The sequence below is a fragment of the Trachemys scripta genome, chromosome 14 (genome assembly GCF_013100865.1).
Source record: "Trachemys scripta elegans isolate TJP31775 chromosome 14, CAS_Tse_1.0, whole genome shotgun sequence".
NCBI lineage: Eukaryota > Metazoa > Chordata > Testudines > Emydidae > Trachemys > Trachemys scripta.
In genome coordinates this window covers 41,767,674-41,792,599 of record NC_048311.1, presented here as the reverse complement: position 1 = coordinate 41,792,599, position 24,926 = coordinate 41,767,674, and the positions used below count along the sequence as shown (strand labels likewise).

The 24,926-nt window shown below is 45.9% G+C and overlaps 1 protein-coding gene across 1 annotated transcript in view; it reads right to left on the bottom strand.

Annotated features, from left to right (window-relative positions):
• Nucleotides 1-24,926, bottom strand: part of TRIM28 (tripartite motif containing 28) — a gene marked incomplete in the record, with an annotated part of 57,403 nt that overhangs the window by 31,896 nt on the left and 581 nt on the right.

Here is a 24,926-nt window from a genome sequence, read left to right as displayed (position 1 = left end):
AAACTAGAGCCAATCAACAATTTTAAGCATCATTTTCATTCTCAGTGACCCAGAATTAGTAAAGTTTGACTACATTTATTTCAGAAGCATTTTGGCTGTAGAGCAGTGTAATTCCTAGAGCAGATCCTTCTGGCCTCATGCCTTTATCTCCTCTGGAGTGGGATTCCACAATTCTATCACTCAGTCCCTAGGCCACCACATCCTATATATCAACCATGCTTATCACATGTCCAACTGGGCTTGGACATCTATACTTCTTCCATTCTGGACACAGGGAACAGCAGCATCCAGTGAAGAAACATACCAACTGTTCATTTTAATAGCAGGAACTTCAGAGCAAGACCGTTTTAAAAAAAATAAAAGACGTCTTACCCCAAGCCCTATTAATCCTGCCACCCTGAACTAGGCAGGCCTAACCTTCAGTCACTTCAGTGAGGTCCTGTTTGCCAGTCTTGTTTCCTCAAACTTCCCTCCCTCTCCAGTGTGTTGCTTTTTCAAACTTCCGCAGTCTTTTGGATTTCCCAGGCTTGACATCTTAAGTGTTTCCTGAGAAGTGGTTCATCTAGAGCAATTCTTCCCTTCCCGCTTGTTTTCACTGCGTTAAACTAAACCATGCAAGTACCAGGGTCATCAAATTCTAGAGCAGTTCTTCAGCACCAGTGCCGCGCATCTCAACTACATTTTGCCTTTCATCCAAAGATCAACATTCTTTAAAAACAGTGAAATTAAGAGCCACTTTAGCTATATTAAGATGTGATCCGTAGAAGGTATGACCAGATGGATTTGTGCCCTCTTGTTTCCTTGATGTATAAGAGTATGGGGCTTTTGGGTTTTTTAGTTAATTAAGATGTCCCAGTCTAAAAAATTCTTAAATGTTTGGAGGTATAAAGGCACTATGAGGGGAACCGTGTCTGTCTTCACAGGTCTCAAGGCTAAAATGGATCATCTAGTCTGAGCCTTTGTGTAACTATTTCTCCCAGTGTTCACTAAATTGAGCTCATTCGCATGGTTGAATCAGAGGCTTTTTTATTATTAAGACTTCTGGTTTCAAGGGACAGAATCCATCATATCCCTTAACAAACAGGTTTCATTGACACACATGCTAAGCATCCTCACACATTAGTTACAGGAGGAGAAAGTTATTTTAGTTCAGACACTAAAGGCACTGGGAATAAAAAACAAGCAGAAACTTGAACCACCCTTACAAAGCAGGGGAAGAAAATAAATCACTTCCTTCAGTACAAGGTAGCAGACAGGCTCAGAGGACAGCAACACACCAAGTCTGCTTGGTTTTAGCATTAAAATAGACTTGAAAGCTCAAGTATTTGAACAAATCCAGTTCTCCATTAGAAAAAAAGTGTCATGCAGGCAGGAAGCCCCAGCATCACTAGTGCCCTAGGAATTTGTGCTGTTTCCTCTGCAACACGCCCACCAGCAGAAGCGTTATCACTGTTTAAGGAGCATTTCCTGCTGCGAGCCCAAAGGCAGATGTTAAGATCTTGACAAAAAGGGCCCCAAGGCATTTGCTTGTTTAAGGGCACTACCCTGGGAGTACAATGGGACTGACAAGTAGGTGATCAAGGTAACCAGGTGTGCCTCATTGCAACTCCCACTGCTAAGCAACACCTGTGGCCCAGATTAGGTTCACATTCTTGCCCTCTGGTCAGTGTGGTGATAAGGGTGGGGGAAGCACTGCAGTTCAAGAATTAGAAGTCAGGAGACCCTGCCACAATTACCCCTCTGCAAAATATGGATATTGGTGTCCCCCTCCCAGATCAGCTTTGGCACTGACACGTAGGAAGTGTTTACATTTTACCCCTTTAGGACAAGCCAGGGGCTCACTGAAAGTCTCCCACTCAGAATTAAACCTTCCACCATTAGGATCTAGACCAGCTTCTGCCTCGCCAGTGTTCTCCAGGCCGCTGACTCACCTGCACCCCAGTTTCCCCACATTGCTCCACTTTCACTTGCATCTCCTCTCAGGGGTCATCATCAACTTGCAAACAGCCTACAGCCTGTTCATCTGCATCTGTGGCTGTCTTCACTGCCATAAAAAGGTGTGTTTACAGCAGGATAATTAATTCCCATTAGCCATCTCGCTGTGTAGTCCTAGTGGAGACAACCGCCACAGCTAGGTGACAACACTATACCAGCTCGTACAGTGCCCAGCGCAGTGGGGCCCTGGTCCATGACAGGGGCTCCTATGTGCTACTAGTAACACTGCAAGTTTAACAACAGGCAGGGACATTAAGCACTACAGTGCTGTCTCTCCACTATGATTTTACAGAGACTGCTAACAGGTGTTACCCTGCTGTAAACAGGGAGGGGAAGATGCCACCTGGGTGTGTATCAGCAGCCCCCTGTGATCCCAAGATCAGCTGCAGCATGACCAAGGCCTCCAGAGGAAATACATGGTGTCACAGCAGAACTGCCTGCCACACCGCTTCTCAACGCAAAGGGAGCATGGTTACGGCAGACAATAGAGAGCCAGAGGACAGAAAGGGAGCATGTGGACTGTGGCACTGAGCCAGCCGCCATGTAAGAAGTGCTCTGCACTCTAGGGAGGAGTTAGCAGTGTCTGGGAAGTTCAGGGTCTCACCCTGATCACAGCATCCACTGATAGCCAGTCAAGCTTGGACAGTAGACTCTGTACTGCCTCACTCCCCCTTTCCCTTCCTCCCCCACCCCTCATTTTAGACTTGCAAGGAAGCAGCAAAAAATTTTGGGGAAGGAAGGAGCCAGACTGTTTTACTGGGAAAGTGGGATTGGGAATTAAACACATCAAGTTGCCTACTGTGGAATTTCTGTAGATGGAGATGGAGAGGGTTTAACGGAAGAGACCGCGGGATATGTGGAAGGGCCAGTTTCCAGTGGTACGGCAAACTTCCTGCCTGCAGCCATGCAGGGATGTTGCTCAGCCACAGCAACTGAGTTATCAGGACGAAGCAGGCCAGCCGCCCAGGCTAGCAGGCGGCTCCGGGAGCTAACAGATTTGAGAGTGCAGGCTGCACTAGAGGAATAGGGACGCTAGCTACTGGAGACTGATCCCCTCACACTTACAGCTCTGCCAGAATTCCTCCTCTAGGTTCAGAGAGAAGAGTGGATGCTTTCCATGGAGAAGGGGGATGGGGGAGAAACGTTTATGGTTGTACTTAAAATGGCAGTTACCTCTGCGCTCTCCCCCCCTTTCCCCCCCAAAGTACACTATGCAGCCTAGGAGCTATCAGCAACACTCCTGGGGAGAGCCGCCAAAAAATATGCAAATTATAAAAAGATCTACAAGTTACAGGATACACTCAGCGACAGGTGTCTGGACGTTTCCCCCAGAAGACCTGTCCCTCCTAAACCCCTCTCAGAAGAGGAGCCTGTTCTAGCCCATTAGCAAAGCTGTTCAATGGGATGGTTAAGCCAGATGCCGGGCTGCCATTGCAGCCCCCTGCATTGAGTTAGACCTCCAGACTCGGCTTGTATCTGGAAGTCCCCCTCACTGAAATTGAGGCCCAGCAGCAAATGGGAAAGAGCTGGCTTGAAATTCTCTCCCCCCTCCTCAGGCCTTAAGCCTCATCTATAATCAGTGCTGCATCCGTTTGATGACAGTGGTGGTTTTAAACAGATTTACTCACGCCAGCACAGAGCACGGTGTAGACACTTAATCCGATTTCAACCAGGCCTGTATTGAGTTAGTTTAAGTAGATCCTGAAGCTAAGTCAATATAAATAGGTTTAAATCAGATTAAGAGTCCCTACAGTGCTTTGCACCAGTTTAACTAAATTGGTTTAGACTCACCCCTGTAGTCTAACCAGTAGAACTGTGAATGAAGATAAGGCCTTAGGCCGGCCTTCTATTTACCAAGTATACAAAATCATTCCAAAACCCAACACAAGGAAGCAGTCACAAAAGCCAGCCAGAAGAAGAGGTGGCTGAGTGCTAGAGTCAGTGCATTTAACAGATCTTTAGTGCACAAAGCACCTTAAAACAGCCTCCCACCTCTCAGCAAGAATTCAGTATGTCCCCAGACTCTTCCAGTTTCAACACCACAAAACTATTTCCATCCCTATAGGTAGCCAGATGAGCACCTATTACCCACTCCAGCCTGAAAAAAAGAGACATTAAGACAGGCTGAAAACGCATGTAGCATTTGGCTTCCAGACTTTCCCCCAAGGAAATGCATCCAAGTAACAGCAGAGTATGGCTCAGGGCATTGCTGTAACTGCACTGGAACAAACTCCCCCTTCTCCCCCCCCCACCCATGTACATGTGCAGCACCAGTGCAACTAGTGACTCAAGCCACGGTAAGCTGCATGGGTACAAGCCTTTTACACTGATGCACCATGTCTAAATGAATGGTTTCCACTAGTACAGCTACAATAGTGCAAAAATAAACCCAGTGCACCAATAAGTCGCTGTAGGAAACCTGGGGCAACACACACTGAATGGAGGAAGAGGCATGCATCCATGTGGTGTTCAGTTTGGCTGTCCAAAGCTGGAGGGCTGAACCTCATCTGCAAACTCATTTATACAGATTAAGCAACAACTGCAGATGTTGGTGCTGCTCACTCAACCTATTCAACTCCACCAGCAACCCCCACCTTATCCTTCACCCAGCAGCTAAAGCAGACATTCACAGCTGACTTCAGGGAGTCACACAACTTGGCAGTTCTTTACCCCATCCTGAAGAGCACTAAACTTTCCCCGAGTATACGCATGCCCTAAGTAGTCCAAGCAAAGAAACAGCATCCAGGCTACATTTGTGGAGTTAGAGCATAGGGAAGGACCTAGGCCAGTGATACTCAGACTGAGGCTCACAAGCAGCTCTTTAATGTGTCTCCTGCAACTCTCTGCAGCACGATATTAAAACACTGATTTAATTATTAACCAATGTGATAAAATAGTAATAGTGTAAATGAAACAATGAATTCACACGACCGTGGCTCTTTTGTGTAATGCTAATTTGGCTCCTGAACCACTGAGGTCTGAGTATCAACTGATCTAGGCTATAATTTAACCATCCAAAATAGATGCAAAGGTTACTGTGCCCATACTGATATTAACAGGATCTTCAATTAAGTAAACGCACACACACTTATACACAAGTTCTAAGAGATTCAATCTAGCCAATCACTGGTTACTGGGCTCAAAACCACTGAGAGGTTCTCCAGCCTGTTATGCAAGAGATCAGGCTAAGGCCAATTCTGTACTACAGACCTGTGTCAGTATGTCAACAAACCTACCACCTCTCAGGGGGCAGGAGGATTGATTAAGGAGCTCTCCCCCAATAGCACAGGAGCATATTCACTTAAGCACTACATCACCCAATGCAGTGTAGACTTGCCCTAAATGACAGTGGTCCTTCCTTTCTGGCTTGGACATTGCCTTTTTGCACCCATATTTAAAATCTAGCGGTGCCCTGCTCCATGTGACTCATTTGGTGCCTAAACCTAAGTCACCCATGTTACAAGACTGAAATTTTGTACAAAGGATGCCTTGTGAGGTATAATTTGAAAAACTCAAATTTGCTGATCGTCCTGATAGCAGGGCAACACTGTAAAGTTACATTGCTGAGATGTTCCAACAGGCACAAACCAGTTCCTCAGAGACAAAAGGCAAACAAATGCCTCAGGTAGGTGTAAACAAAATCAAATGGATTATCACCTGTTAAGCAGTCATTCTTTGGCAGAAAAAAGGGTGTGAGTGAGAAACCTACATTTTGGCAAAGAAACAGTGGAGATTCCCATTCCCCACCCCCACCCTTGCTGTCTCCAGAACCTCAGCTGGAAATGATTTTCAAAGAAAAAACTATAAGAAAAGGGAACAGACACCAAAAGATCTCTCCCTTCATTTCTACTCATGGCACTCAGGCAACACCTGAAGGACAAAAGTATACTGGACTCTGGAGGGATCCTGGCAGAAAGGAATTCATCCGGTAAGTCTGCTAAAACATGTGGTCAGAGACTTTTGCTTTGAAATCACTTAGCTTGTTAAGTTAGATGCTGGTTACAACGAAATAAAAGGTAAAATGCAGCTAATTCTGACTTTTATACCTCATTACTTGTAATCACCAATTCTTGTTTAATTGTTTTATCTAAACCAGTATTCTTGGACTGAAGTGTTTGGGAAACTCCATTTGGAATAACAGGATTTGTGCATATCATTTTCTATTAAGAAAATGACAGACTTTATATGAGCTTGTGTTGTCCAGGAGAGGGCTGGGCAGTACAAGATAGACGTTACTGGGGGAAGTCTGGGACTGGGAATTTGCTGGTGTAATTCAAGAGTGGCTGGCCACAGCACTCAAAGTACAGCTGGGAATCCTTTACATGCTGGAGGTTGAGAGAGCAGACTACGTTGTTATTCTCACAGCAAAGCTGTGTAAAAGGCACCCCAGGTTGGAGAACTATGGGGACACAGCTGTTCAGTCCAGATTTCATCCTAAAATCCAACTGCAACCAATAATTTTGTTCAATACTACTGGTGATCATAACCGCATGCAGGCATTTCATAGTTACATATAAACAAAAAAGAAAAATCACAAAAATCTATGTTCACGTGACTTTAGCTGTGAAAATTTTGATAAAGTAATTTAATTTTGAATTTAAGAATCACCCATCAACTGTTATCATAAGTGCATAGAGCAGGGGTGGGCAAACTACGGCTCATCAGTGGTTTTAAGCTGGCCCCCACTCCGGCCGGGACACTGAGGCATAGGCCAGACCACGCGGCTTGGCCTAGTTCTGGTGCTCCAGATGTGGCACAGGGTCGGAAGCTACCGCATGGCTCCGCTCCGGCTCCTACACGCCCCGCATAACAGCCGGAGAATGGACATGCCACTGCTTCCGGGAGCCGCTAGAGGTAAAGCGCTGCATCCCCTGAGCCTCTTCCTACGCCCTGCCCTGATCCCCCCCCGCCCGCTCTCCTAACCCCTCAATCCCAGCCTGGAATACCCAACTGCACCCCAAACCTCATTCCCAGCCCCACCCCAGAGCCTGCACCTCCAGCTGGAACCTGCACCCCTTCCCGCATCCCACCCTCTGAAACCCTTGGTCCTAGCCCAAAGCACCCTCCTACATTCATCCCCAGCCACACCCCAGAGCCCACACCCCAACTTTATGACAATTCATAGCTCGCCATACAATTTCTATTCCCCATTGTGGCCCTTGGGCCAGAAGGTTTGCCCACCCCTGGCATAGAGCAACACAGGACTGGAATCCCGCAGGTCCCATAGGACTGGCTGCCATATTAGCGGGAACAGGTAAAACTCCCTTTGTGGTGGTACGGATTGGGTGGACCAAAAAAACCCAGACTGCGGTACTTGTGGGAAAACAAAATCTCTCAGTTTATCAAGATGAGCCTATCAGGGAAACTATTTATTACGCAGTTTTATTTTTAGTGGTAAAAATTGTGCCTGAATTCAGTTTATATATAAAATTTACTAACCGACCTTTGTTTTTTAGTAGCACTGGGGAATCTGTTGCGGGATCTAAAGTTTTTGTGGGTGGGAGCAGGATAAAAATGCAAGAAAAAAAATGTAGGAGTAGGTATTGCAGGGTGGGATAGGAACCGGATTAAAAATAGTTCCCAGGCAAGGCTCTATAAATCAAGTGTTTTAGAGCTGCATTTATGGTGTTTGCAGAGAGTTGAGCAGACATCAAAGTGAAAAGGGCAGATTTTCAACAGCTTGACAACAGTTTGTAGTGTCAGTCCCATGAAATGAGAGGAAAGGTGGGAGAGGTAACATCTTCTATTGGACGAACCTCGGTTGCTGAGAAGCTTTAGACCTTACACAGAACTCTTCTTCAGGTCTGGGAATGGTACTTGGAGTGCCACAGTTAAACACAAAGTTGAACAGAGATTGTTACACCCCTGCAGTTGTAGGACACAGGGAGGGTCAGTGGTTCTCAACCAGGGGTACATGTACCCCCGGGGGTACATCAACTTATCTAGATACATGCGTAGTTTTATAACAGGCTACATAAAATGCACTAGCGAAGTCAGCACAAACTAAAATTCCACATGTCTTGTTTATATGTCTCTATACACTAACATGCAAGTACAATATTTAAAGTCATCAATTTTTCAGTAATGGTGCACTGTGAGACTTACATTTTTATTTCTGATATTGTAAGCAAATAGTTTTTCAGTGAATGAAACTTGGGTGTCCGCAAGACTAATAAGACTCCTGAAAGGGGTACTATAGTCTGGAAGGGTTGAGAGCCACTGGATTAGTGGGTTATAGATTGTTGTACTGAGCCATAAATCCAGAGTCTGAGTTCATGATTGTCTAAAAGTTACGAATTTAAGCTCCCAGGCTGGTCTTCTGAAGGTGTTGTGCAGGGTTTTCCTTTGAGCAGGATATAGATGTTATGCTTGTGGGGAAGTAGGGCATATAGTTGCCCAGTGCCCTAATGTGGAGGAACCCATGAAGTGCATGATCCCGTAGATTGAAGATCTTCAGGGCTTGATAAACCTTGTGGGAGTGGCCATGGCCCCACAGATTCATCCTAACTGGCCACATGTATGACATACAGACCATTGCATTAGTGGACTCCGGAAGTGCCGTCTCACTGGTCTCAAGGAAACTAGTAGGGTGGGTCCAGCTGTAGCACACCAGAATAACCTGTGTACATGGTGCTATCAATTACCCAACCATCCCTGTATAAACTGAGGTCCAGGGGAATAATACCACAAGGTGGACAGTGGGGGTGGTTCCAGAACTCCCATATCCGGTCCTTATAAGACAAGACTTCCCAGGGTTTGAAGGCCTACTCCCCAGAGATGAGTCAGAAGAGGGTAGTAACCCTGGGATTATTGATACAATGACCCCAGGAACTAGCCGTCTTCTGTGCATTAGCTCAGGACTTGTTCTCTAGCCCTGGAAGACTAGGTGAGAAAGGAGGGCACACAGGAGGTTGGGAGCCAGGATTCTGGCCCAGAACCAAAAGGCTGCACTTGTAGGGAAGAAATCATGTCCGGCTGGCAGGGGAATGATGCAGAGGGTTGATGAGCCACAAGCTGAGAGACCAACCCTGAGGGGGAAACAAAAGTAGCCCCTTTGAGTTTGGGCACATTGGACCCTCATTGGAGAATTTTGGGCAGGATCAGGCCAATGATCTGCTATAGGATAATATTAGAAAGGAGGTCGTTGAGGTGAATTGGGTCCCGGTGGAGGGGAAAACCAAAGGCCTAGGGCTATATTCCATGATAAAAAGGGACCTATTATATAGAGTAGTTCAAATGCAAGAGCAAGAAATGGAGCAACTCTTGGTACCGCGAAGGCATCAAAGGGCAGCGTTGGACCTAGATCACAGTCATCTGTTTGGAGTACACCTAAGGATAGATAAGACCCTCCATTAAATCCTATGGAGGTCAGACGATATTGTGCCTCCTGCCCAGAGTGCCAATTACACGGCCCGGACCACACTTAAGGGCCCCTATAGTACTGCTGCCAATTATTGAAGTCCCATTTGAGAGGATAGCCATGAACCTATTGAAGCCCTGGCAAGACAGGTAGGTTCATCTGTTCAACCTGGAGATGCCACCCCAAGAAAATAAACATCAGGGACAGGTGGGAATATCCTCTGAATTGACCCCTGAACAAAGAAGTAGTTATCAATATGAACGGATGTGTTCTCAGAGAAGCCAAGCAGGATCACAGAAGTTGATTATATCATGACAGATGCTGGAGTAAAGGTGAACATTAAGCCCTACCAGATCCCTGAGGCAAAAAGAGGAGATCAGGACTAAAGTTAGGAGAATGCTAGAGCTAGGAGTCATTGAGGAATCCCATAGTCAATGGTCCTGTCCAATCATCCTTGTACCTAAACCAGATAGCAGCATGAGGTTCTGCAATGACTTCCGAAAATTAAACAAGGTGTCCCAGTTCGATGCTTACCCCATACCTCGTACAGACAAGCTAATCGACCAATTGGGAAAAGCCAGATTTTTGTCCACCCTTGACCTGACCAAAGGTTATTGGCAAATCCCTCTGGCCGACAAAGCCAAAGAGAAGACTGCATTTTCTACACCAGAAGGATTTTACCAGTACACGGTCCTCCTCCCTTTTGCAACCTTCCAGCAGCTCATGGAACGTCTGTTGCGTCCACATGGCAAGTATGCAGCTGCTTACCTGGATGATGATATCCATAGCCCAGACTAGGAGACGCACCTAGAAAAGGTAGAAGCAGTATTGGATACCCTGAGGAAGGCAAGTCTCACTTGAATCCCTCCAAATGTGCAATAGGGCTAGCAGAAGCCAAATATATCAGGTACAACATGGGAAGGGGCATAGTAAAGCCCCAACTGAACAAGTTAGAGGTGATACAAAGTTGGCCCTAACCGATCTGGAAGAAACAGCTCAGCGCATACCTGGGAATAGTTGGGTACTATAGGCGATTCATTCCCTACTTTGCTACCAGAGCGTACTCGTTGATGGATCTGATGAAAGCCCACAGCCCAAACAGTGAAAAGCACCGGTGCAGCTGAAGCAGCTTTTACAGACCTGAGAACCACCCTCTACAGTAACCCGGTGCTAGTAGCCCCAGACTTTGAGAAGGAGTTTATACTGCAAACCAATGCCTCTGAGGTTGGGTTGAGAGCTGTGCTTTCTCAAATGGTAGGAGAGGAAGAACACCCACAATCCTGTTCCTTAGTAAGAAACTCCTGCCCATAGAACAAAAGTATGCTGTGGTAGAGAAAGAATGCCTTGTGGTAAAGTGGGCCATGGAAACCCTCCATTACAACCTTCTCCGACAGATGTTTACCCTCATCACTGATCATGCCCCCCTGAAACAGATGCACCAAGCAAAAATAAATGCAAGGGTAACGAGATGGTTCCGGTCATTAAAACCCTTCCACTTCAGAGTGCAACAGGTCAGGGACCAGGCATGGCAATACTGATCGCTTGTCAAGGGTGCACTGTTTTTCAACCAAAGCAGCCCAACCCCACAGTGTTGAGCAGGAAGAGGAGATATGTGACAAAATCAGGCCGGATAGCTGCAAGAGGGTCCTGGAAGGCCAATATATTAGTCCTAGAATGTTAAAGGCCCTTTTTCCTACAAGCTGAGAAGAGGTTACCTCAGGTCAATTAGGGACACCTGCATCCAATTAAGGGCTGCCTGAGGCCTTTACAAACCCCGCCCCTGGGGAGAGCAAAGGGGGGACAGACAAGCTGCTGCCAGGCTAGTGGCAGCAGAGAAATAGGCTGTTCCTTCCCATAAGGGCAACAGCCAAACCTGAGTGCCTGCTGGGGAAGGACTGACACTCCAGGACAACCAACCGGATGACACCTTGCTCCAGTGAGGGGGCAGCAAAAGGTACCCCCTGGGTTTATGAGACGGTTTCCTTTTTGTTTGGTGGAGGATCACTCCTTAGACTGACCCTCAGGGGTACCCTGAAAATATGACCAAAGGGGACAGGCAAACCCTGCCTGAGTGGGGCTGATTACCCCAGGCCCCCCATTGCCAGAGGGGGAAACAGTCTGGTGAGAGAAAACAGGTGCCTTGCCACTGTAGGTTTACACTGCTATTAGACACCCACAGATGGCCAGTGCCAGCTGACCCGGGCTATGAGGCTCTTTAATTGCAGTGTAGATGTTCGGGCTCAAGAGCTCTGGGACCCTCCTACCTCGCCAGGTCCTAGAGCCTAGCTCCAAGCCAAGCCCGAATATCTACACAACAGCCCCTTCGCCCAAGTCAGCTGGCACATGCCAATTGCAGTGTAGACATACCTTTTGAGTACGTTTCCCAGACTTGAATTCTGTGCACACTCAAAAACATCTTTCACCGGCAGAAGCTGATCCAATAGAGATATTACCTCACTCGACTTGTCTGTCCAAACATGAAAGTTGGAATTTTCAGGCCTTCTGCCCTTAAACTTGCAAACTTACTGTTGCATTAACATTTTTGCTTAAGTATTTAAGGGAGGAATCCAATTGCACACTGCTGAGATCATAAAACATGTATCTATTTCAGTGGAAGATGATATAGGTGCAGAGCTGAGACTGCACTACTGTAAGCAGCAGATATTTACTATGTTTTTTTTTAGTATAGAAAAAATTGCACAGTCCATGTATCTGGAAGTCTGTTCAATGACAAAGGAAGACCTCCATTATAGTGTATCTGGGTGACCGCATGCATGGGGCCAATGACCTCTCTCCAATGCCAAATGCACCGGGCCTATATAAGTTGTAATTTTTAACTACTTCCAATCAGGAACCTTCCACATATATATTGCAGCAGCAACTACAGGAAAGCAAGACTGGACACCATTGGTAGTTGCAATGCAGAATCCTAGAGCGCTCGTTGAGGCAAAAACTTAGGCAAGATTCAGGAGGGAGTGGACATCTATATGATTAAGAATACCCAGTTAGACTATAACACATTTGTGAAGAGATTAAGCCTCATGCTTCAAGGTTTAAGCTCATCTCTAACTATCAGGGATTAGGAAGCTTCACACCTTCCTCTGAAACATCTTCTGCCAGCCACTGTCAGAGACAGGAACTTACAAAATGGACCCTGGATCTGATCCAATCCGGCACTTTCTATGATCATAGCAAGTTTTCAAACTAGACTAATGCCTAGATTTTCTTCCCAACCTCAGCAAAGTGCACCTTCCTCATTAAAGGTTATACATATCCACAAGGTGAGCTTTTAAAAAAAAACCTCTTAGGATGGGCAGGAGGAAATGTGGAGAGAGATACCTGACATTTTTTAAAAGCATCAAAATCCTTTGCCTATTCATGCTCTGACAATGTAAAACCAAGTCAGTCTGTTCTAAGTCTGCTCCGCGCTTCAACACCAAGGATGACTTTACACACATAGTTTGAAGACAAAAACTGCCACTGCAACACTAATTTAAAAAAATAGATGTATAGAACCCTGCAAATCTGCAGGGATCTGCTTTATATCTGCGGATATCCGCATCTTGTGGATAGCGCGGATGTAGATATAAGAGCCAGGCAGGCAGCTGTGGGGAGCCTTGGGGGACACCATCTGTCCTGGGCAGGAGGCCTGAGCAGCCCCAAAGGTCACCCCCCTGCCCAGGCCAGCATGGAGCCCAGCCAGGGAGCCGCGGCAGACCATCCACCTGACCAGGCGCTGGCGGGGAAAGGGGCAGAGGAGTGTGCCTTGGAGCCTCAGCCCAGCCCCAGTGTACAGCCCTGCAAATGCGGATCGGATGCAGATACAGATTTTTGTATCCACGCAGGGCTCTATACATCTAGATCAGTGTTTAGAATTTTCCCCACCAGGAACTGAAAAAACCCTCTGGTTTTCTAATGGCAATTCACCCTAATCCCATAATACTTGCAAAGGTTTGTCATCATGGTAGTGCATCACAGGTAATTTCTGGATGACAGTGTTCTGAGTTTGGCACTGCCCATATACGGGGTAGCTTCCCTTAACACAGCCATCTTGTCTCATATCACAGTTCAGGCTCTACAGCAGCAGTGCATGAGGACACCAAAACAAACTCTACAGAACAGATACTGGTCTCCCCCCCCCCCCCCCCGGAGGTCTGCGGGCAGGTAGAGCTTGCGAAGACATATTGCTCCTTTCCCAGCTCAGCACAACTGCATTTTTTCCCCTAAACCCATGGGATACAACACAGCCAGTGCCCCCTTACAGGCCACAGTTAAGAAACCCTGCTCTAGGGTAGTCACCAGAACAGCTAATCTACACAGTTACAAAGCAAGTCACAATCCTAATTCTGGATCTAGGAGTTACCAGAATACACATTGACACTTGCAGCCAGACAAGCAATTACATGTCAACATACAAGATCTTCAAAACTTATTCCATAACTGCTACAGACTTGCGGGAAAGGTTTACATGTAACAAAACTGGACTAAATGACTTTCCACCAAGTCTAGCCCTTTCATGTTCACTTCATGCAGGGGACCTTGTTTTTCCCTCCTCCCCTACCTGCCACAAAATACAAATCCGGGTATTTCCTCTACAACTTGATCATCAGATTCTGAACATTTTTCACTACTTGTTGTTACAAGAAACATTTACCAGGACTGAAAAGTTGGAAAAATGCAATACTTTCCTATTTTTCCCAGTGTGTAGACTTTGTTCATTTGACATCATTGTGTAGAAACTTTCAGAGTTTCCCATTTGTGTGGGACTGTCAGACAGCAACAAAGGGAACAAAAAACATTTTAATAGGCAAGTGTGATTCCAAGGTCACCAAAAAAAGTCACCAAGGGGGCTCAGAGGCCTTATCTATTTTGTATTCAAAGTTAAACATCTAATTAAACCAATGAAAATGGGACCAAAATACCTCCTAAATCAATTTAGACTTGGCTCGCATTGATTTCTCTCAACTCAGGGATAAACCAACAGAAAGCCCGGTTTAAGTCAAATTAGGGATTTGCATTGTTTTAACTAAGGCCTTGTCTACATAATTTTTCACCCCAGTGTAACTGTTTGGGTGTGATTTTCTTACCAGTTAAATCTGTATAGCCCTTAGTGTAGATGCAGGTGTATCTGTATACGGGTGCCTTATCTTATCCCCTGTAGAGCTTATTCTCTTTCCTTAAATGTGTAGCTATACCAGAATACTGTGCCTTTATGCCGATATAACTGCATTCACTTTAGGATAGTTGTGAGATAAATATGGTAATTTCCTGGACATACGTTACTGAATTCAGTTTAGGGGCACGTCTGTACTTAAAACACTATCGACGCAGTCGCTGAAGCACTTTAATGAAGACTCTCTAAGCCAGGGATACTCAGGAGTCAAATTAGCGATCAACATGACCCAAAACAGTCCCAATAGTATGAATTCAGTTTCATTTACTATAGTACTAATTATTTAAACAGTATGACAGGGGAAATATTTAGTTTTTATTTAGATATTATTCTCAGTAAACAAATTAATAACTTAAATGATTAACAGCTCAAGCATCCTGATTGGTTAATAATTAGTGTTTTAATGTGCTGCAAAGAGCTGCAGGAGACAGTAAAGAGCTACTTGCTATGAGATGCAGTCTGAGTATCACTGCTCTAAGCCAATGAGAGAGAGGTCTCCTGTCCACTTAGTTAATACATCTTTGTCAGTGGGAGAAGCACTTATGTCGGTACAACTATCACTCAAAGGCAAATTCACTGAAGTAATTCTGTAGTGTAGATCAGGGCGAAGTAATTTAGGAGCCCACTGTATTAACACAGATGTTTGTGTGTTATTGTGGGACTGTATGCAACTGGTCTAGGAGACATGACTAATGTAAACCATGGGAAAGCATTGAGCTTCATAGGACTCCTTGAAACAATCATCTAAAACAATATACTGTTGAGTAGGTTTCCCAGGAAATACTTGGGAAGGGAATGCCAATTCCCACCTCCAGGCCTGATCTTTTCACTCCATGGAAACCTGTGTCTACAAATTACCTACTCTCAAGATCAAAAGGCCCAAGCAGCATAAGGAGCAGCTCTCAGATTCATGGGAGATTCTTGTGCTGAGCAAAAGAGTTCACACTTTATGGACTTGTAAACATAAAAACTACTGGTGGAGTTTGAAGGACTGCTCACCAGCCAGGGCCCTTGCTGGAATCAAGCTTTACAATCTCTAGCTATTTTCCAGCTCAGAGTGGGAAGCTGACCGTTTCAATCTAAAGCGCCCTTTTGAGGGAGGGTGTACAAGGTTGCTAAACACTTCAAAAGAGGATTGTTAATTCTTCCTCTTATCTTAGCCATTCCACTCTGCCAGGTACATCAATCAGCTACTATCTCCTCCCCTCTACATCTCCAAAAACAGAGGAGTAATTAGCAGGAGACATCTGCTCCCAAGTGAGGAATGAAGCCGGCCTCTCCTCCATAAAGGCATGGAGGCCACAGGATATCAGAAGAGTTGCTTTGGGGACCTTGGAGGAATTGCATCACAGCCCAGGAGAGGCAATCTATTAATCTCCTCTGTATAACCAAAATATGCTTGAATCCCTCTTATCTGTACCCAAGCAGCACATGCAGCACTGCCAGGAACTGCTGAATGTGAGCACAATCAAGTCATTGGGACTTGGTCAAGTTCCGTTTTTCTTGTCCAGTTGAGCACTACACACCCCCTCACAGGGAACAAAGACAGCAGGGCACCGTAAATAAAAGTAGTTGTAACCCAGCAACAGTTTACTACTACTCCCTTCACTCTTCCAGACCCTCTCAAATCCCCCTCCCCCACAAGCCCACCCACCCCAGCACTTTAAAAGGTGACAAAAATGATTTTATGATGCACAAAGGCCTCAAGATGTGGTGTTCTATTTTGAGTGTTTAGTCTACTTGTTCTGTTAGAACTAGCCAAGCTTCCCCACTCATGGATTCCTCAAGTTAGGCTCCTAAAACACAAGAAATCTGAAATTCAAGAGACCATACCTCCCCCGAAGCAGAAAGCTGAAGATGCTCAGCACCTCACGGAAAGGGGTCAGACAAAACAGGCCACTTCTATCTAGCTGCAAGAATATGGTTTTAAAACATTAAATTCACATTTTGAAAAAAGGTTGGGCATCAGGAATAAGGTCTGATATGGCGCTCCCTCAGCCCTGAGCTGAGAGTTTCCATGAACCATTTGCTTATTGTTTACATTAAAAAGGCAAAAAACTAAGACTTGGGAAGTTTAAGGGCTTTATTCACACAGAAGTCCTATTGGTTATGGTTAAACAGGTTTAAATCCTGACTCAGTTAAAACAGTGCCACCTGCTGCAAGGATAACTGTATTGATTGTTGGTTGTAGTTTACCAAACAAGCTAAACCATGTTTGAATAGATTTAAGTGTCCACATAGTTATAGGTTTAACTACATTGATTTAAACATGCCTTTAGTTCAGGGGTTCTCAAACTGGGGGTTGACCCCTCAGGAGCTCATGAGGTTATTACATGGGGGTCACAAGCTCTCCACCTCCACACCCTGCTCTGCCTCCAGCATTTATAATAGTGTTATAAATTAAAAACACTTTTTTAAATATTTATAGGGGGGGTCACACTCAGAGGGTTGCTGCGTGAAAGGGGTCACCAATACAGAAGTTTGGTAACAGCTTTAGTTATACTGGTGCTGGCCTTAGGGTGACCAGATGTCCCGATTTTATAGGGACAATCCTGATTTTTGGGTCTCTCTTATATAGGCTCCTATTACCCCCCAACCCGATTTTTCACATTTGCTGTCTGGTCACCCTAGCTGACCTTGAACAACTGGAAAGAGATCAGGGCTTTACTGGATCTAAATAGTGAGACACAAAAGTAGACAAGATACCTGAATTGTAGGGTTTGTTTTTTTTAAATGCATTCAAGGCTATTTTAATAAGCAACACAGAGCGCAGCCATCACAGCTTTCTTGGCATATCAGCTTTAAAAAATGGTGCCAATGTATTTAACTCCATGTGCCCATATGCCACCATCCCTCCTCCCCTTCAACCTTCACTCTCGCCCCTGTGTTCTACAGTTTATGTTGCAAAAGCCACTCCATGCACTAAAGCCACGTTTCTCTAACTCCTCCTCAAGCCATTCTTTCTGCCTTATCTCCCTCAAGATTTCAACACAATCTTCACCCCACCAAAAAGCATTTCCTTTTGGCAAGTTTGAAGGCACACACAAATTCTCATCTCAGATAGCTTTAACCATGTTTAAAAGTTTCAAAAAAACATGGTAACATGCTGGACAACTGCAGGAATGTAATCAGTAGCAGTACAGCTTCCGAGAGCTGCCAGGAGTAGAGAAAGACTCCCTGAGCCTGCACAATTTCCCTGTGAACCAAAGCAATATCCTGTTACCTTATCTCCTTTCTCCAAGCTTCTTTTGCTACTCTCATAGCTATGATCTCCGAAGCAAAGCAAAAATGTACGCCTGCCCTTCAGTCACTTACCCACTTCCTAAACATGATCACTATTCTTTCCTGTTAACCCAAGGTTTGGATTTTCACCATAACTGGCTTAAATCTTGGATTAGATTTGATATTACACCCTACTGGCCTCTTCTTAGGAAGGAGACTGCTACTCCATCTGACTACTGGATGGAAGAAGAAGAAAGAAGAAATACAGACCAACCCTTGACTATTACAGGACATCCCTGAACATGCCCTGCTCAGACTGACACCCTCCCAGTATTAACATTGAGACTTTTTTCCACATAAAGCATGACCTCTGTGGGGTAAGAAAGAATGGCCCATCATCATCCCCACCTAGGGTCACCAGATAGCAAGGGTGAAAAATCAGGACGGGGTGGGGGGGTTATAGGCACCTATATAAGACAAAGCCCCACATTTCGGGACTGTCCCTATAAAACTGGGACATCTGGTCACACTATCCCCACCTGACTTCAGTAGAGAATGGAGGACTCAAATAGCTCGCCATTACATTACACTCTTGCCCCCCCCCCCCCAAAGCAATCCTTCCTTTACCACCGCTTTAAGGTAGCGTTTTCCTGTGTGCCGGAAATCCCATTTTGAAGCCTTGTAACTTATGCAGGAAGCACAAGTAAACAATCCACCAATTTGCATTTGGTTCAAATTTCAAGGGGATTATCTTGCCAGACCAGTACAGAAATGCTTCAAACCCTGCCAATGGGATGCTACCAGTAGCTTACCTGGTCTGCACAGCAGCACGTGAATACTACAGGCAGGGTGAAAGTTGCACCAATGAAGCTTCCCCTATACAAAAAAAAGCTGTACCAGACGTGAATGGGACATTTAGGCATGAATCAGTCAACACCAGTCACAGGACCCACACCAGCTATTTCTCAGAAGCACTAGCCCCCCACCTCTCAACTAAACTAACACCTTGCCTTTGCACCAGTGCCTAAGAGGGCCTTTTGTTGAATGAATGCATAGTTGGAAACTCCACTTGCTATTCAGCCTATTATCAGAGGGGTAGCCGTTAGTCTGAATCTGTAAAAAGCAACAGAGGGTCCTGTGGCACCTTTGAGACTAACAGAAGTATTGGAGCATAAGCTTTCATGGGTAAGAACCTCACTTCTTCACTTGCATCTGAAGAAGGGAGGATCTTACCCAAGAAAGCTTATGCTCCCAATACTTCTGTTCGTCTCAAAGGTGCCACAGGACCCTCTGTTGCTTTATTCAGCCTATGTCCTTTGACAACACCCACTCACCAGTGGGCTGTAAATAGAGTTTAAAAAAGAACCTGTTTAAACTATTAAAGTTATATTGGTTAACCGTTTACCATTAACATGATAGGGGTCCTGGTCAGGGCTGCCGCCAATCTGTTTTAAACATTAACTGCAATATATTAACACTAAAACTAATACTTATTGGTTAACCGGTTAATATTTTACATCCCTACTCACCACCCAAGCGCTGATCAAGAAGGATACATGCCATCAGATATAAGGGAGAGTTAAGATAGTCTCATTCTTTATACGGTACAGAGAAAGAAGCCCTAATATTGTTGGTTTTGACCTAACAGCTTGGGGGCTTTGCAACAATATCCACAAATCAATTCACCTTCAAAGGACTCCATCCAGACCTGTTAACAGTAAACACTCAATCCTGTATACCTAGGACTTGAAACTTGCAAAGGAAACTGTGACGAACTGGGACTGTTCTTACTGTGGTCTGTGAATGCTGACAGGGGAGTGTGGCTAGGATAGTCTGCATTGGGGGATGGTAGACTGCCCGAAGGAGAATACCTGAGCATGTAACATGAGAACCCAGGAAGGGGTTGGTGGCCAGGTGACACCTTGGCCCGGGAAACTGAACAAAGGCTGTGGGAGGGGTCGCTGAAGGCAGAGTCTTGGAAACTGGCTGGTGAGATGGCTGGGAGGCAGAGATTGCTCTGACCTCCCAAGGGGGGCTGGGATGCCCTGGGACCCCAAGATGGACCTAACTGAGGGGGGCCCTGTTGTCTGTGCCTGCAAGAGCTGTCTTGGACTGTATTCCTGTCATCCAAATAAACCTTCTGCTTTACTGGCTGGTGAATCGCAGGAAGCCGGGGGTGCAGGGCCCTGAGTCCCCCCAATACTCCGTGACAGAAACCAACTCAAAACAGCCATAGAAGAGGATAAGAACTATTACTGAGTACTCCAATCAGCATCCAGATATGCAGGAGTATTGGCATGTACATATGCACTGCTCACTTGCGTTAAATAGAGGGAGGAAACAGGTAAATCACCCCAAAATGATTCAGTAAAAGAATGATTTGTACTTTAGAAAGGCCACTTAAAGCCTGCATTTTCAAAAGCAACTAGCTGATTCATGATGCTTGTGAGCTCCTTTGGACACTTTAAAGGAGGCCTCTGGAAACCATGCACCTTCAGAAATGTGTCATCAAGTTAGACACTCAAGATTTTAAAACATCTAAATCACTATTTTGCTTCTGAAAGCCTAGGCCTTAGGCACCCAAATACAGACTTTGGAGGCTAATTTATGGTCAAAAATGGATGTCTAGGGATATCTAAGACCAAGGCTTCATCTGCACACAAGAGTGGTGCTGCTTTAGCTATTTGGTGGACATGGAGCTGCTCTGAAATTATTTATGTGCAGTGTATGCTAGACTGGTTACTGGGACACTTTCTGAATGACTACATTAGTTTAACTCAAAAGGAGTCTGTCTGGAAAAACAAGCAGGAAAGAAAAGAACTGCTCAAGATAAGCCACCTCTCAGCAAATGCTTCAGAGTTGTTATGGGACAATGCCAGAACAATTAGCTATGATGATTTTGCCTCCAGCCAACCTACAAAATTGGTTTCAAAAAGGCCACCTAAGCTTTGCTGACTCCTGGTATACACTTCTACCCAGATTTAACGCTGTCCTCCGGGGCCCAAAAAATCTTACCGGGTTATAGGTGAAACCACGTTATATCGAACTTGCTTTGAACCACCGGAGTGCGCAGCCTCACCCCTCTGGAGCGCTGCTTTACTGCATTATATCCAAATTCATGTTATATCGGGGTAGAGGTGTACTATGTTAAAAGAAGATAAACTGGTAAGAACTGGACCCTTGGGTACTCTGGATGGAGTGTTCTACCAGTATGAGACACACTCTACATACATATACACAGATTTTGTGCTCACATTTTGGGCACACTGAACACTTAGATGAGAGACATGATAGGTGAGGTAATATATTTTATTGGACCAACCTCTGTTGAGAGAGAAACTTTTGAGCTGTCACACAAGAGTATAAACTAAATCTTTTATTGGACCAGCTTGTGTTGGTGACAGAAAAAAGCTAATACCTCACTTTGTCTCTCTAATATCCAGGGACCAACACGACTACAACACTGCATCAATGCTTATATGACTGTCTTCCAGGCTTGTTGGTAATGTACTGGCCTTTCTGTATTGTGCTTATCTCTGATCAATAAACGAATTGAGCCTGGACTACCAATCGTACCAATAAAATAACTGAGGGTAAGAATGGTAGACACACAGGGTTACTGCAGCCCAGGGCCCGATCCAGGAGGGGAGCACTGCAAAACTCCATCCCAAGATAAGTAACCTGAAAGGGGGTGTTGTAATAATCGGGGTCTCACAGACCTACCCCTAAATGTGAGCCTGACAGTAGAAAGTAGAAATAGCAGATTGGAACAATTTATAAACTTGCAACAAATGTTGATGGGAAAAGGTACTAAAGTGAGATGGTCTACTGCTGTAACTCAAAGACTGTGTTAAAGATCACCTTAGATAAACAAGTAGCATGGACTGGAAATCAGACCAAAATTGGCATGTTGGAACTCAGGCTTAACTAGTGACAAAACGGAGAGAAGATAGGATATTACATTCATCATTCCATTTTGGGATCCTTAAAAAAGACTTTGGGGAGGGAGAAGTCAGCTAGCTAGCTGAGAGAGATGGAATGGAAGGGGCAAACTTTATCATCATATCTGCTACTCCCACACTGTCTCCTGGGACCCAGGACCCATTCTGATACCATTGGGCCTTCAATGCCCTCACCAGACCAGGCCAGAGAGCGACACCAAAATGACATCCCCACCTCCAACTATTTCAACCCAAGCACCATTTGAGTTGTAAGACTTTGGTTATTGCTGTCCACCTTCCCACTAACGTGTCCTTTTCCTTCCCCACCGTATTTTTTCCTTTTGCCCTCTGTTTAGTAAATCTGGCTTAGCCAAAGCTACATATTTTGCAACACTGCTGTAGGCCTGTGACCAGAGAAGCAGTCAAAAGCAATGCCATGTCCTAACTAACTAGCCTGATGCTGATACAAGTTTGCCAGTTCTCAAAGCAGCTGATTATTGCGCAGAGCAGGCCTGTGTTTCTCCAGCAGTGAGGTTGCAAATAAAAGTCAGCCCCAAAGAGAAGCTGCATTTTCAATCTTTGCTGTTCTCCTCTCCCATGGGTTTATCTTGTATTAAAGGAAACCGGATCAGACTTTACCAACAGCTCCAAACTAGCAAACAACTGCCCCCAAGGACAGTTACCATCTTTAATACCATCTAAAAGATGGTCAAACAGAGGGTTTTCATTATAAAAACTACAGCTTAAGGAACAAGGAATTTTGTTAGTACAGACTTAATACTTTACATTTAGTAGTTTTTCCTCCTCCTGCTTAAAAAGAATGTAATGGAGTGTTTGCCATAGGAATAAGCTGTGCCAGGGTCTTTGTAGACAACCCCCCAAACCGTGTTTACAGTTGGACAGTGATAGGATCATTTTAATACCTTTAACACGCTGGGGCCATTTATTCTGTCCGAATTAATACAACAGGTGCACTCAGATGCCAAAAAGGGGCCAGAAACGTAACCATGACATCATGCCACGACAAAGCAATATAATCCCCCATGATGTGGATGCAGTTATACCCAGTGTGAATATGCTTTACCAGCACAGCTTATTCCCAGTCATGAAAGTGAATACACTGCGGCAGGATAAGACACCATTATACTTGTATAACTGGATCCAGATCAGGGAATAGTGCCAGTGTTATTTATTTCAGAATCATCACCACCCCAAGTTACTCTGATACAAAACATGTGCATACATCAGGCCTAAATCACCTCTTCCCATAAATACAGGCAATCTCCTTGGAGAACAGATTCAAAGAAGAGATGTTGAACTTTTCCTTTCCACTGTCTACAGCAGAGTGGCTAGCACATTTTGGGTGCAATCTCCAGTCCCACATCCACACCAGAAACCTTTAGCAGTATAGAAATGTTGGTTAGGGGGTATGATTTCTGTACTAGCAAAACCCCTGGTGCAGTTATAGTTATAATGGGTATCAATTACATCTATATTAGGAGGGTTTGCCAGTACAATAGAACCTCAGAGTTACAAACACCGGTCAACCACACACCTCATTCTTGACCACACACCTCATTCAGAACCAGAAGTATGCAATCAGGCGGCAGCAGCAGACAAAAAAAACAAATACAGTACAGTACTGTGTTAAATGTAACCTTCCCAAAAAATGAAGTTTTTAAAGAGATTTGAGAAGGTTAGGAAACTGTTTCTGTGCTTGTTTCATTTAAATTAAGATGGCTAAAGTCAGCATCTTTCTTCTGCATACTAAAGTTTCAAAGCTGCATTAAGTCAATGTTCAGTTGTAAACTTTTGAAAGAATCATAACGTTTTGTTCAGAGTTAGGAACAATCTCCATTCCCCAGGTGTTCATAACTGAGGTTCTACTGTATAGCTATACTAGCCAACCCTTCCCAATGTAGACTAGGCCTGAAAACTTATGGGATTTGAGCTTCTAAATCTTTTCAGAATTTTGGAAAACATCTCCCTCCTTCATGGAAATCTACTTGAGTCACGGTGTGCTGCTGGAAGAAGTTCTCAGAGCACAAGGGGCAGGGCAAGCCCTGGCTCCCTCCCCAAGAGCAGACAAGTGTGAACCCCTCTGGTGCTCTACTTTTTTCACCCAGCGCTTACCTGAGGCCCCTGTGTCCAAATGCCAAGGCCCAGCCACTTCACACTGACCATCCCCCATGTCCTTGCCTCACACTGTCTAGTCTGAATCCTGTAAGCACTGGGATAAGTGACACAAGTGGGTCATGAGGGGGGAACAGGGCTAGGGAGGTCCAGAAGCAACAGCAGAAGCAGCTCAAACAGGCATAGGGTAGGGGTGGCAGAGCTGAGGGCCAGTGTGGAGGCACTGAGAGGGTGATTTGGGGCGGGGCCACAGCTCAAGGGCACTGAGGGGGACTGGGAGTCAGTGTGGGGTCACTGAGGGAACAGGTTCAGGGGCACTCCTCTGGCACTGAGGGGACAGACTGGGGGTGCTGTTCTAAGGCACTATGGGGGCTGGCTGTGGTCAGGGTGGGGGCACTGAGGGCATTTTGGGGGCAAGAATGAGGGGGGTGCTGGGGGCCAGGCAGGCGTTCTGCTCATGCAGTGGGTTGAGGGAAGACACTATCCTAGGAAGGGAATTGAAGAGTGGATGGGTGGGGCTGCCACAGGCAGGTCCCTCTGGCAGGCCTCCCATCCCCACCCAGCTCACTCCAGGGGCCTTCCTAGGCTGGAGGAAAAGGTCACACCCCCACCCACTACACAGGTCTCCTGGACTCACTCCACCCCTCCATTCACACGCCCACCAGCCTGGCCTCCGGCACTCCCACCCCCTCTTGCATGGGCGCCATACAGCCTAGGCCTTGACCCCAATGCACAGCCCCTCCCCCTTCCTATGGATAAGCAGCGCCCCCCCCACCCCGCAACTACACATCCAGCCTGGTCACCGCGTGTACAAAACTGGTTTTGCTCTCCACTGCGCCCCTCCCCACTGCGCCTACCCCCGCGGGCCCGGCGCCCCTCCTGCCTCGCCCTACACCCCTCCCCCCATTGCACACATCCCCCACGCCCGCTCCCGCCGGCCCAGCACTCCTACCCCCATTGCCCAGCACCCCCCGGGCGCTCCCGCCGGCAAAGCCCCCCACTGCACAGGCCCCCACCCGCCGGCAAAGCCCCCCATTGCACAGCCCCCCCATGCCCGCTCCCGCCGGCCCGGCACCCCTCCCCCCATTGCACAGCCCCCCCC